The sequence below is a fragment of the Vombatus ursinus genome, unplaced genomic scaffold, assembly GCF_900497805.2.
Source record: "Vombatus ursinus unplaced genomic scaffold, bare-nosed wombat genome assembly UNPS02014909.1, whole genome shotgun sequence".
In the NCBI taxonomy this organism is placed as follows: Eukaryota; Metazoa; Chordata; class Mammalia; order Diprotodontia; family Vombatidae; genus Vombatus; species Vombatus ursinus.
The window spans coordinates 13,373,692-13,383,772 of NW_020954687.1; the positions used below are offsets into that span (position 1 = coordinate 13,373,692).

At 37.0% G+C, this 10,081-nt stretch overlaps 1 pseudogene; it reads left to right on the top strand.

Moving 5' to 3' along the window:
* Positions 1-7,315: 7,315 nt before the first annotated feature.
* On the top strand, positions 7,316-8,407 carry LOC114029099 (annotated as a pseudogene).
* The last annotated feature ends 1,674 nt before the right edge of the window (positions 8,408-10,081 follow it).

Consider the following 10,081-nt stretch of genomic DNA (forward strand, 5'->3'; position numbering starts at 1 on the left):
AAATCAATCAATCAAGTATTTATTGAGTGTGTGCTATGCACAGCTGAAAGTGCTGGAGATACAAGTACAAAGAATGAAACAATCCCTAGTAACAGAGAGTTTTCATCCTAAAGGGTAATGGTACAAGTGCATATAGCTATATACAGTATAAATACATAATGAATACATACAAATATATACATAGTAATTAAACACAAGATTGGTTTTGAGGAAAGACATGGTAAGTTGAGATTGGAGGAGAACCAGGAAAGGTTTCCAGCAGAAGATGATTATGTCTTAAAAAGAAAACGGGACTCTAATGTTAAGATGTAAAGAGACTGATAGTACCTTGCAAGCATGTGAGAAGGCAAGTAGCACAAAGGCAGGAAAACAAGGAACACTTTATGTGAGGAAAAGTGAGAAAGTGTTTTGACTAGATGGTAGAGAGTAGAAGAAGGAGTAATGTCCAATGAGGCTGGGAAAATAAACTGGGACCAGATTGTATAGGAATTTAAAAGCTTCAGAGAAATTTATATTTTGTCCTAGAGACAATAGGAAGTCACTGTAGTTAACTGAGTTGATTTAGTCCTTTCACTACTGGACTACCAAGTAGCCAGAATTTGACTCAAAACCATTCAGAAGGTTGATCAGAACCTGGCAGGGCAACTCTGAAGAATCTCCAAGGGATAGCTCTTTTACACATACAAATTAATTACAAGGGTCCCTTGGAGGGTAGCACTAGGAACTAGGGGAGACTACAAAAGGCTTCATGCAGAAAGTGGAACCTGAGATAAGTATTGAAGGAAATAAATAATGGCAAGTGAAGATGAGGAAGGGAGGCTATTCCAGACACAGCGAATAGATAGGGCAGAGATCCATGGATGGGAGTTGGAATGCCACATATAAAGAGTAGCAAATTGGCCATCTTACTTATAAACATACATACAGGATGTTAGAGCAAGAGGTAGCATTAGAAACCCAAACTCTTCATTTAACAGATGAGAAAACATATTTTTTTTAAAGAAAAATGTGACTTGTCTCAAATCAGAGTTAATGGGTTAGTAAAGTATTCCCTTATCAAGGTAGACTTGCAACTTACAAATATCCTACATAATCTCATTAGCATACCCTGTCCTTCCTTTCCTATGCCCAACTGATCAAATAGATATGCAGATGGCTACTGAGATCTCCTGAACTAATGGCACTGTTATGGAGAAACTGGGACAACAAATGTTGTCTCATTCTTTAAATTAAAAAAAAAATAATCTCCTTTCTTTCTTCTCCATACAGGCATTATGTATGCACTGTGATTCCCACTTCTCCCTCTGCTCACAGTTCAGTTAAATTCATTTTAGGCAATCTTTTCTCCTAGGGATATACCTCCTCTTTCTCCTCCCCCTTTCAACCCTTTCTTATTTATCTTAGGGAAATTTTCCCATCCCTCTATTGCTTTCTCTTTTGTTCTGAGTCAATATGACCCTAACCTTGGCTAACAGGTCTAAAATATATACAGTAGTTAATGATACAACTGTATCTGTCAAGAAAATTGAAAACTGTGTTTTGAAGTGAATTTGGGGGAATGTGAGGGTAGTCAGTAGAGAAAATTATCTTGGAATTAGGAAGACCTGACCTCAGGTTGCTCCTCTGACACATAACTAGCTGTGTGACACTGGGCATGTCACTTTCAGGGTTCCCAGGCAACTGTCGAAGTCTATATTAAAAATTGCAAATAATTCAGGGATCTGCATCATATAGGGATTTGCAACCCCAAGCAGATGAAATTACCTGGGGGATGCAACGGCAGAGCTACCAGTGCTGTCATTCCCTAAAGTCCTGAAACTGCTCAGAAACCCACTTCAGAATCTCTGGTTTCCATCTATTGTTCCACAAAATTAATCTGAGATTTTAAAAAAAGAACAAATAAACCCTATTTCTTACTCCATTTTATTGTTTTTATATTTTGTGTCATTTACTGAATTGCAACAGCATTTTCTACATTTTTAATCGCAAATTACTAGTATTTCAGCTACTCTGAAGGTTAAATAGGCTCCTGGAGTCTGACCTGGAAACCTGACCTCTATTTATAGAATTATTTCTGTGGAGGGAAACATTTGTTCCAAGTTTGAAACAAGTGACTTATAAATGAATTTTTAAACAACTCCTTTCTGAATTGGTAATTGCCTGCAGTCCAGTTAACAATATGGCATTCCATTTCTTAAGAATTATATATAATGTGTTGTACACATGCTTAAAGAAAGTTACACATCCTCCATAAAAGCCAAGGATATTTCTCAATCTGTCTGTCAAAATATAGCCAAAGCTGAGGAAAAAAAAATGAGTCCTTTTAACTTTCTGTTTTATTCAGCCTTAGCATTTATAGAAATCCTCAAAAGAGTCTTATGTAATTGATATTGAAAGATGCATATTCTGCCTTTTAAATAATAAAAGTAAAAATAAAAGCAAATTGGAATGTTTTTGTTTTGCTATTTTCACACTTATAAAACTGACTTTATGAGATTTAAATGTCACTGGTCATTTATTCTATGATAAACATTCTGACCGTTTGATATTTTAAATTGAAGATAATTATGAACTACTCAATTTGCTGACTTAAAATTTTCAAAACTGAAAATCAAGATTTATTGCAATACTCAAATTCAGTTGAGACTTATGCTAGATAAACCAGCATTTTATAGGTACTTCACAATGACATTCATTACTGGTGCCATTTCAGGTGCCTTTTGAATATATATATTCAGGTCCCTTTTGAATATAACTGATATGTGAATATGTACTGAGATTGTCACATAGCAACTTTAAAACATTTGACCAAAGACTATTATATTCATTAATCCAAAAAGTTCTGTGCTTAAACAGTATACTAGATTCCAAATTTAAAGGAACAAACAACAATCTCAACTCTGATATTTCCTAGTTCACTTGATCTCCATGAATTTAACTTTCCTCATTTGTTACCAACTCACACTTAGGAGATTGGATAACATGTCAGAAAAGGAAACTGACAAATGCTGAAGGGGATGTGGAAAAAATGGGACACTAATGCACTTTGGTGGAGTTGTGAACTAAACCATTCTGGAGAAAAATTTGGAACTATGCCCAAAGAGGTACAAAACTATGGATACCCTTTGACCCAGTAACACCACTACTGGGTTCTGTATCCCAAAGAGATCAAGAAAAGGGGGAAATGACCTATTTGTGGAAACAAATATTTATAGTAGCTCTTGTGCGATGGAAAAGAATTGGAGATGGAGAAGATCCTCATCAACTGAGGAATGGCTAAACAAATTTGATATATAATTGTGATATGATACTATTGTGCTATAATAAATCAAATAATGGTAGCCAGGTGGTACAATGGATTGAGCACTAGACATGAAGTCAGGAAGACTTGAATTCAAATCTGGCCTTGGACACTTACTAGCTGTGAGACTCTGGGCAAGTCACTTAACCTTATATGACTTGTTTTCCTCATCTGTAAAATGAGCTGGAGAAGGAACTGGCAAACAACTTCAGTATCTTTGCCAAGAAAACCCTAAATGGGGTTACAAAGAGTCAGAAATGACTGAAACTACTGAACAACAACAAAAATAAGAAATGTTGAGCAGGATGGTTTTAGAAAAACCTGGGAAAATTTACATCAGTGCATTCATGCAAAGTGAAGTGAGCAGAACCAGAAGAACATTGTCCACAGTAACAGCAATATTGTAAGGATAATCAACTGTGAAACATATAGCTACTCAAATCAAGACAATAATCCAAGATAATTCCAAGGGATACATGATGAAAAATGTTATCCACCTCCAGAGAGAGAACTACTGAAACTGAATGTGATTGAAGCACAGTTTTTTTTAAACTTTCTTTATTTTCCTTGTTTTATTTTTTTTTGTCTGTGTTTTACAACATGGATAATATTGAAATATGTTTTGCATGACGTCATATGTATAATTGGAAGGGGCTGCAGGGAGGGAGGAAATTTGGAACTTATTTTTTTTGGAAAAATAAATGTTAAATTTTTACATGTAATTGGGAAACATTTAATAAAATACATAAAATATATTTTAAAACTTTCCTCTTCTTTAAAATTAGGAGATTGTATTAGATCATTTATTATTTTTCTTCTAGCTCTAAATTTATGAATCTATTGATTTGGTGCATATTATTTGTAAAGCATTACATTAGATGCTGACAGAGATGCAAATAAAATTAAAAAAAAGTTCTGCTCTCTACAAGCTTACAATCCATTTTGCCTCTCCTCTCTTCTCCTTCCCTCTTCTGCTCTCCTTTATTCTCTCCCCTCTTCTACTCTTTTGATCCCCCTTCCTCACTTGACACGCACATACACAAGAGTAAAAACCAATGTTAGGCAATGTAACAGTGTTAAGTGTCAAAATGAGTGGTATAGATAATGTCACATAGAATTTAAGAGAGGTTAGAGTTATAATTTAGCCTCTGAACCATTGGGTGGCATAGTTTTGTGGATTTGGAATTTATTTCAGTCACTGAATTTTTTAGTCAAACATTTAAGTTTAGGGTATTTAATCAGAATTCTTTGGAAAATCTGAGTGCTATTTATTTCACCCAGTTGCTGTAGGGAGGAATATTTGTTAGTTCTAAAGTGCTATGTAAATGTGACTTACTATCACTCTGATTAGGAATGCTGTATTTCAATTCTGACATCCACTAGTAGATTGGAAGGTGTGTAGGACCCGCTATGGGGTAGCTGGGTGGCATAGTAAATAGAGCACTAGGCTTGGAATCAGGAAGACCTGGACTCAAATGTGGCCTCAGACACTTGCTAGCAGTGTGACTCTAGGCAAATTACTTAACTCTATTTGGCTTAGTTTCCTCATCTATAAAATGAGCTGGAAAAGGAAATGGCAAAGTATTGCAGCATCTTTGCCAAGAAAACCTCAAAATGGGGTCATCAAGAGTGAGACACAAGACAACTGAACTACCACAAAGGATCCTCTTTAAGCACATGCTGGGGTTCTGTGTATCCTTAGTCCATATAGAAAGTAACCAGTATGATTTCCCTACTCCTAACTTGCCTTCTTGCCTAGGCAGTTTGACTGTCTCAGAACCTCAAATTGATAGAGAATGAGGTCTTGGAGGAGTTCTAGTGGATTTGGAATGCTGGCTGTATGTCCACAAATATGATTTGTTCAGACAAAAGCAGTTTTGATCTGCCAGATTCTCTGTGGCTCATTTCGATAACTGCAGTGATCAGTATTCCCAAGCCTATATAGTATGAGTACAAAAATGGACTATGAGAAGTCACATAAAATTAATTTTTTGCGGTTCCATTGTGCTTGTAATGACATAGTAAATGATGTTGTTGTTCAGTCATACTCACCTCTTCATGGTCCCATTTGGGTTGTTTTCTTCTTAAAATGACTAGAATAGTTTGCTATTTCCTTTTCCAGAGAAGGAAACTAAGGCAAACAGGATTAAGTGACTTGCCCAGGGTCACAAATCTAGTCAGTGTCTGAGTTCAGATTTGAACTCAGATCTTCCTGATTTCAGGCCTGGTGCTTTATCCAGTGGGCCACCTAGCTGCTCAAAGTAATTAATAGTAATCCTTATCTCAATCACAATAATAGTAATAATAATTTGCAGTTATATTATTTTCTTATGTTTACAATGAAACACTTTAGACACATTAGTTTATTTAAGCTTTACAACAACCTCTGTATAGTTAGTACAAGTATCATCTTCCTTTTAAAAATATAAGACCAATTTGCCTGAAATCACCTAGCTTGTCAATTTAAGGGCCAACACTAGAAGTCAGATCATCTTATCATTCGTTCCTTGCCTTACTGTTCCCTCTCCTTCAAAATTTTAATTCCCTACTAGTTAGTTTTTTACTGTGTAAAAACAATTAGGAATATACAGTCTATGTGGCCTGAAAAATCACTGTTGCTTAGAAATATGCCACTACAGAAAGGAATTTGTATACTCTGGCCCAAACCATTCCTTTGATCCACTCACTTTCAGTCAAATAGAATTTGGTTGCTGTACATGTGCCCATTAGCAGCTGGAACCCATAAAGATTGATGATGCCTGGAATTTCAGCCTGTGCCTCCCTGACTAACAAGAAACTGTCAACACAGTGAGCTCAATTCACTATAATCTAAAGAATAACATACAATTTAAACAGAAAATGGGAAGAGATGCACACACACACACACACACACACACACACACACACACACACAAATAGCCACAATACAAGTTCACCAGGGTTTTTTCTTGCAGAACTGTTCTCTATGTATGATTATCAAAAATGTCATTACCTGGAGCATCTAGGTGGTACAGTGGATAGCGTACAGGCCCTGGAGTTAGGAGGACCTGAGTTCAAATCTGGCCTCAGACATATAACACTCACTAGCTGTGAGATGCTAGGCAAGACACTGAACCCTGATTGCCTCAAAAAATGTCATTACCCTAGAGCATTATATGGCCTATCATTTAACAAACCAAAAGTATCTGAATAACATGTGTGTATGTGTAGTAATTGAGCTAAGTAATAGATTCCAGAGAAGTCAAGGAGACCAAATTAGGGTCTTCAGTCTACCTCACAAATAACTACCTCCATTTGTATAGACAAGACATATTTTAGCATGGTATAAGGAAGAACAAACTAATAATTACAGGCAGTCAACAATAGACTGACTGTCTCAAAGGGCAATGAGTTTCCATCCCCTCTTTCCAAACTGAGGTCTTCAAAGTGATGGATAAGCATCTGTCAGGGGATTCTTGCTTCAGCGAGTGGTTTGACTAGATGACTCCTTGGATCCTTTCCAAAAAACAAGATTTTCTGATTCAACATATCACTGAATATATGGCCATTTTAATGAAACAGGAAAGATTTATTTAGCACTAAATATATGCAGACACTGCTAGGTACTAAGGATTCAAAGAAAATGAAGCCCTGTCTTTCCTAAAGAAGTTATAAAATGTTTATAACAGTTCTCTTTGTGGTGGCAAAGAACTGGAAATTGTAGGGATGCCCATCAATTGTGGAATGACTAAACAAGTTGTGGCATATGGTTGTGATGGAATGCTATTGTGCTATAAGAAACAATGAGCTCAATGATCTTAGAAAAACATGGTAAGACTTCCACTAAATAATGAAGAACAAAATGAACTGAACCAAGAGAATGTTGTATACAGTAACAGCAATATTGTTTTAAGAATGACTTTGAGAGCTGTGAGGTCTTCCACCCAGAGAGCACTTGCCTCCCCCCACCTCCAGGTGTGGCACCATCTCTTCTCTCTCTCTTAAGGGTTTAAACTTGCCATTTCAAAGTTCACCATGGATGATCATATTGCTGCTCTCATTGTTGATAATGGCTCTGGAATGTGCAAAGCTGACTTTGAAGGAAATGATGCCCCTCGGGCTGTCTTACCTTCCCTTGTTGGGTTCCCCAGACATCAGGTGGGTATGGACCAGAAAGACAGCTACATGGGGGATGTAGCAAGGAACCCTGAAGTACCCCTACTGGACATGGTATTATCACCAACTGGGATGACATGGAGAAAATCTGGCATCATACTTTCTACAATGGGCTCCAGGTGGCCCCTGAAGAGCATCATATGCTGCTTACAGATGCCCACTGAACCCCAAAGCCAGCAGAGAGAAGATGACTCAGATTATGTTTGAGACCTTCAACATCCCAACCATGGCCATCTAGCCTGTGCTGTCCCTGTATGCCTCTGGTTGTACCACTAGTGTTGTGATGGACTCCAGTGATGGTGTGACCCACACTGTGCCCATCTATGAAGGTTATGCCCTTCCCCACACCATCTTTCATCTGGATATGGCTGGTCATGATCTGACAGGCTACCTCATGAAGATCCTGACCAAGAGAGGGTACAGTTTCACTACCACAGCTGAGAGGGAAATTGTGCATGACTTCAAGGAGAAGCTGTGTTATGTTGTCCTAGACTTTGAGTAGGAGATGGCCACTGCTGCATCTAGCTCCTCTCTTGAAAAGAACCATGAGTTCCCTGATGGTCAGGTTATCACCATTGGCAACGACAGGTTCCAATGCCCAGAAGCTCTCTCCCAAACATATTTCTTAGGTATGGCATCCTGTAGAATCCATAAAACTACCTTCACCTCAATCATGAAGTGTGATGTTTATATCCATAAGAATTTGTATGCCAATACTGTATTATCTGGTGATACCACCATGTACCCAGGCATTGCTCACAAGATGCAGAAGGGGATTACAGCCCTAGCTCTTAGTGCAATGAAAATCAAGATCATTGCCCCACCTGAGCACAAATACTCTGGATTGGAGCCTCTATCCTGGCATCTCTTTCCACCTTCTAGTAGATGTGGATTAGTAAACAGGAGTATGATGAATCTGGGTCTTCCATTGTCCACTGCAAATGCTTCTAAATGTAGTTTGTGGGGGTTTTTTTGTTTCTTTTTTTTTGTCACAGGGTGTGACATAGTGTTTGCCCTGTCCCTCCCAAAAAGAGATGAAATTGGCATGACTTTTTTTTTTGCACTTGACTCAGAATTTGAAAACTAGAACAGTGAAGGTGATGAGCAGTTTATGTATGTTGGGGGCAAACATCCCTAAAATTCTACAGTGTGTTTTCAGGACTCTGTACATTTTTTAAAATAATTATTCCAAATATTGTATAATGCATTGTTACAGAGTTACAGACCTTTATGAAGGTGTCCTCTGCTAGAGCAAAGGAGCCACGTTTAAAAAAAAAATAAAAATCCAGATGAGGAGGGGGTGAGGGGGGAAGGTACTAGTATTGCTTTACATGTAAATTATGTAATCTTTTTTTAAAAAAAAACACTTTTTGTATCTTCCGCCTTAGTATGTATTCCTTTTTTTTTTTAATTTGCGGCCATGGGGAAGCTAGGTAGCACAGTGGATAGAGCACTGGCCCTGGAGTCAGGAAGACCTGAGTTCAAATCTGGCCTCAGACACATAACACTTACTAGCTGTGTGGCCCTGGGCAAGTCACTTAATCCCAATTGCCTCACCAAAAAACAAAAAAATAAATTGTCACCCATAATGAATGACCCCCTAAATTCCCTCCCTGCCTGCCCCCAACATAGATGTGAATGAAGACTTTACAGTCTCCCTGTGAGTTTTATGAGTTTGGTGCCAGTACTTGGGAGAGGGGAGGAGTTTCACCTGTACACTGAATTAAGACCAATTCAAATAAAAGTGCACACATTAAAGAAAAAAAAAGAATGATTTTGAGTGAATTTTGATCACTCAAATGAAAATCACTTTTAGTGACTGAGTAATTTTCACTATTACAAATACACAAAATAAAAAATATATATCCTTTAGGACATATGAAGAAAATTCTATCTGAATCCAGAGAAAGAATTGATAAAGAGAAGTATGTATACAAAGTCTATGCATGTATTTATATGTGTGTATGCATATGTTTAATGGTAGTCATCTCTAGAATAGGAGATGGGGAAGGGAAGAAAAAAAGTGAAAAAAAAACCGGAAATGTATATGATAATTTTATTATATATTTAAAAGGAATAACAAATTATACATAATAGATTTGCAGTTTCATGTGCAATAATCTTTTCATTATATTAAGTTATTGAAATGTTGTTTCATTCCATAAATTAAAAACATAATAAATAAAAAATAAGTTTACATCCCATCAAAGAAAACAACATTTATACATATAAGAAAATACAAAATATCTACAAATTTTCTAGAAGGAGATTTTGGAAGAGATGGCTGCTAGTGGTTGGGGATGAGCAAAAGGCTTCATGTAGGACTTAGCAGTTAAGCTGAGCTTTGAAGGAATCTAGGGTTTCTGGAAAACAGAGAAAATGGGAGAGTGTAGTCCAGGAATGAGGGACAGCCTGTGCAAAGCCTTAGTGGCAGGAGATTTGTCGAGTAAATATTTCCTGGATTGCTAAAGTCAGAGAATTTCTGCTTCATCCTGGTACAATTTATAGAAATGGCCTAAAGCATTACATCACTTTTTTTTTTTGCTCTGTACTATATTTCTCTCCAATATCCTCAGCATGACCACACTCAAAATTAAAATTAAATTCACTGAAAAAACTTTTGGC